The following is a 5,005-nucleotide window of genomic DNA, read 5'->3' on the forward strand; positions in this document are numbered from 1 at the left end:
TTTGAAGTATTTTAGTAATGGGGCTTCACTATCGAAATTGTTTAAAAAATCAGAAATCCTTTTTCCAGAAAGGGAAAAATGTTAAATATAAACCAAGCGGAGTGCTGGGAATGGCAGCGTTTTTGTGTGTGTTTTTTTTTTTTTTTTGGGGGGGGGGGGGAGTATTATTATAGCGATATCCCTCTCGAACCCGAAATCCTGACTACAGCTCTGTCCTAATGTCATGATTATTAACACGCATACAGCACACTGTCTCCATTTCTACTAAAAACGATCACCTAATTCATTCTCACTCTGCTTCAACTTGTTGCTGCCTCTCGTTAAATGAGAAGATTACCAGAGTGTTAATGTAGAAAGCTAGCTGCATACACAGTGACAAAAAAGAACTACATAACTCCCAGAAGGCCATTTACAACATCTACCAACAATTCAGTTCGACTCCCACATGATCGTCGTTATATTCGTAGTTCGAAATTGTATAGAATACAACTAAATCCTCTACCCTCACGGTAGAGTTTTTTTTTTCTTTCTGTATATTTGAAAGCAAAAACCTAGAGTTCTTGTTTAAAACGTAAAATTAGTCTAGGAAATCAAAATGAATTATATGTTTTGAGTGTACACAAAAGCTTATCGAGAAGCGTACTAACTATAACAAACTGATTTTCATGTGCATTATATAAATAGGCTTAACCACCCGATATCCGACAGAAACTGAATGCTAACATGTATATATTAAATTAACTTATAAGTATAGTAAACACACCTGAACGTGCTCTCACAAAAAAAGCTATATGAACTTACTTGAAGCCTAATAAAATTTTCTCATTCGTGGTTCATGCATAGTTACTTCAAAGTTGCGTACTCGTTCACATGTGAATTTTTGTTGTTGTTCTCCTTCTACATGTGTAATAATAACAGGTACCGTACTCGAAGTTTGATTGGTTGAATTACAAGTTGATTGCTAGAAGTAACCAAACGTAACTTTCTTTTTCTACCGAAATTGGCACAAAGTAATTCCCCGTGAAAGAATTGAGTACATATAAATAATATATCCATGTAAATATATTACTGTATATTATTATCAACTCACCTGCGTCTCAACGAGCTTGATACCCCACGCAACGCGATCTTCGTAATCCACGAACTGTAACCAGCGTTCTTATTCCTCGTACTCTGACTTGAAGGACAGCCGGAGCACAACAACACTTGTATCCGGCGTGTCAGTCGAACTAAACATTTTCTGGACCACTCTACCTTTCCTTAATTACAATAAGAGATCCCAGCCCTGTATGATTGAACCCCACCAATGTCACGTAATGTAGTGGCGTTTATTAACCTGCCATCATAGTTTCGTTTTACAAAACTGTCATGTTACTACTGCCTACAATCGAAACTAAAAACATGTGCTAAACATACAATTATGCTACAAAATATGTTCCTTAATTACGGCAAGTTAAGTTATAGTCAGGTAGCAAGAGACTAAGAGAGCAACGTCAACCAATAAGTTGTGAGGCTCGGCCTAGAGCACTCGATACCTATGTAATAATTAATATTAAGTACACGCAAACTGTTTTTTAGAGGCCGCAGGCTTGTGCTAGGAATTAGAACAGAATGATTAGGTGCAAAAAGCGTAGTACAACAGAGCAAACGTGGTACTATAACTACAGTTATATACATTTTAGTTGGGTTTCTTTTTAGCCTGACGTTTCTAGTTTATTATATAATTTACAGATTTTCAAAGGTGTAATTAAAAGGCGGAGAATGATCCAAGATCATTTCCAATCACTGTTAAGTCTCTACATTTTAATCCTATACGATTAAGTTTATTCCGAAACACAATCACTCACAGAACACCTTTATTCTACTGGGCATGATAAGCATCTTTTACCCAAAGTGCTTGGGTTATAAGAACTTGGGCAGACTAACAAACAGTGCGGATTGCAGAAATGTCTGACCATTTTGTTACAGGAAATTAGGAAACACATCTATAAGAAAACGATTATTGTGTCTGAAATCATACTCGGGAGAATATGCAAAAATAACAAAACTTAAAAGCAACATTTTCGCAGTTACAAATTTGAAATCTATTGAAAATAATAATTAATTTCAAATTTTATGGACTTAAGCAAAAAAAGATTGCATAAGTTATCACGATTTTTTTTAAATCAGAAGTTCCTATGACTCAGCAGTATTCTTGACGGCTTTTAATGTTAAAATTTGGAGCTTAATGGCTGCAGTGGGCACAATATAGAGAACCATGATGCAACTTTGCGCGTAACAAGCGTAACAACAAACAAAGGGGGAAAAAAAAGCTTAAGGGGCGAGACTAATGGATTGACACCAATAACATAATCCGACGTAGGATGTTAAATAATCATCGCCTTAATAAAGTTTATCAAGAAATTTAAACTAATCTGAAGCACAAGCCGTATTCTGTGAGTCATGATCTGATTAACTTTGTCAGAAATCAAGTGTTGGCTGTATATGAAGGCTAATTAACGATACGACAAAAAAGCGGATACAAGAAGGTTCTATTTTGTAACTGAAGGAAAAAAAACAGGGTTACGTAATTTGGCGAGTCATTGAAATCCGTTAATTATACCCGTACATTAAATTGTTGGTGTAAAATACAAATCTCCTGTTTCTAAAGCCACTTTAGTTTTTGACAAAGATCTGTTAAGCCTGTTTCACATGGGGAAAATTTTAAAAACACGTCTGCTGTTTAAAATGAACATGTATAGTATTTTTAGGAAAATTGATTTCTTGATATTGTAAATTAGGTATGTACATTATATAACGGAAGATAGATGATGAAGTAATAGCAAATTCTATTAAAATTGGGCCTGAAAAGGCCTGATGGTTAGGGTGCTTGACTTACAATCTGAGGGTCGTGGGTTCGAATTCTCATAACCAAACATACTTGCCCTGTCCGCCGTGGAGCTGTTATAATGTCGCGGTCAATCCCACTATTCGATGGTAAAAGAATAGGCCAAGAGTTGGCGGGGAGTGGTTTTGATGAGCCTTCTTCCCTCTAGTCTATCACTGTTAAATTAGGGACGGTTAGCGCAAATAGCCCTCATGTAGCTTTGCAAGAAATTCAAAACAAAACCAATTATAAAAACTAACAGAGCCTGTGGTACAACATAAATAGGCTGGACACAAAGTGTGATATACAATGAAAACAATCGTTAATAATATTGTAAACAGAATATGATAGCTTCATTTGATACTGGACAGTCGCTTTTCCTAGAATTGTGAATTAATCAAGCAGGCTGTTCTTTCTACAAATATGTCTGATATAACACCTGACGACGGCCGGAGAATCCACTGGTTGAAAGGTTGTGATAATAATAATAAACATAATAAAGACGAGAGTAATTATACCATTAATAATATACTAACTCCTCGTCTCAATCATTCCGCAAAACTATAGAGTTTTTAAACTCCTAGTCACTCACTGTATCTATTAACACCAATTGTCCTAACTGTGATTAATCTGGTAGACATTTTGTATCGTGAAACTCTAATCGATAACTTGGAAAGTAATGGTTGTTAAGCCATTATTTAACTTCTGAAATTAATTAATCCCGGATCTGGTTTTTTTCAAGACAGTTTGAAGGTGCCAGAGAATTCTGTACCTCTCTTGAACACTCAGCTTTTTCATTTTTCTTTAGTCTCTTTGAATAATTAGATTTTAGATGCAGATCTGAGTGTTATATTTCTGTATTAATATCCATAACTTTTCGTGGATATACAGATTTTTTCTATCCCAATTAAATGAAAATCTGCCCTTATATATAACATTTCAAACCTGAGTCTAAGACGAAAGGCGGAAGACTTTCGAAACGTCGTCCTCTACATTTGTAGGTTTCTACAACAAGCAGTTGCTGTCCATTTGAAACTTAGATTCATTATGAATACTCTGCCTGAACAACCTATCAAAGATCTCAAACTTGTTTTTTTTATGTACTTGTTTTTGGGTACAGCTGCCTCACTGTATATTAGCATCACAAATAAACATATTATATTGTGACAGACAGGTATCACATCAAACATAGGTTGTCTTTATTAGTGTGCAGTCATCACCTTTAAAAGATGAAGAAACTAAGTCAATTGTTAGTAAATGAATGGATATTTTTCAGGCTGTAATATATTCAAATAACTTCACTTTAAATTGCACGTGGTGTGTTTAACTTCAACTAATAGATATTAATCAAACCTTGAGGCTTTTTATTCATTTATTCTAACTATTTCTCAGTTTGTGGTCCTTCACACTACGATCCTATAAACCTCGTCTTCCTTTGTTTATGTATTATTGACTTATTTTTTTGAACTGAAATCAAAATGAAAACCTTCTTATTACACAATAAGAAGCTAAATATTTGATTTCACATTGTTGGAAATGTTGTTGTTGTTTCATCAGTAAGATCTCTCAACGAAATAAAAATACATACATAAAATAAAGTTGAATATAAAAAATTATCGTTTTCATGATTGTTGTACCCTGTTTCATTATAGCTGTCTTCAAAAATCTGATCACAACAATCAAATATGTTTTTGATGATTATTTATCCAGTTTATACATTTAGTGACAACCGTTTTGTTTCTAGCAAGAGGCATTGCTTTGCATCTAATACCTGTAGTACTGCACACAAGACTGTTGTGTTCAATAGTCTATAAGAATAATACATAAACAAAAACTATTGTACACAACAGTCTTGTGTGCAGTACTACAGCTATTAGATGCAAAGCAATGCCTCTTGCTAGAAACAAAACGGTTGTCACTAAATGTATGGCTAAAAACTGGAAACCCTTTAGTGATCTCAGACCATTTGGTGAAGTTGCACTTAGTTGTTAAGGGTTCACGTTAGTATTCTGTTCTTTTATTTACTATTTTTACAATTGAAGATGTAGTGGTAGCTTACTTATCTTCTGATTAACAGAGGTTTTTTCTTCCTGGTGGCCCCCCAGTGGCACAACTGAAAGTCTGCGGACTTGCAACGCT

The 5,005-nt window shown here is 34.7% G+C and overlaps 1 protein-coding gene across 3 annotated transcripts in view; it reads right to left on the minus strand.

Annotated features, from left to right (window-relative positions):
- The window catches only part of LOC106466526 (receptor-type tyrosine-protein phosphatase T-like), a 39,374-nt gene extending 38,163 nt beyond the window's left edge, over positions 1-1,211 (minus strand). Inside the window, exon 1 of one of the 3 annotated variants that reach the window (XM_022394558.1) lies at positions 1,091-1,211. The gene's annotated coding sequence lies outside the window, so the exon portion shown is untranslated. Of the gene's footprint in view, positions 1-801; positions 913-1,090 lie in introns of those variants that run through there. The other 2 variants (XM_022394559.1, XM_022394557.1) reach the window with 2 other exon arrangements.
- Positions 1,212-5,005: the final 3,794 nt, after the last annotated feature.

The sequence above is a fragment of the Limulus polyphemus genome, unplaced genomic scaffold (genome assembly GCF_000517525.1).
Source record: "Limulus polyphemus unplaced genomic scaffold, Limulus_polyphemus-2.1.2 Scaffold2290, whole genome shotgun sequence".
Taxonomy (NCBI): Eukaryota; Metazoa; Arthropoda; class Merostomata; order Xiphosura; family Limulidae; genus Limulus; species Limulus polyphemus.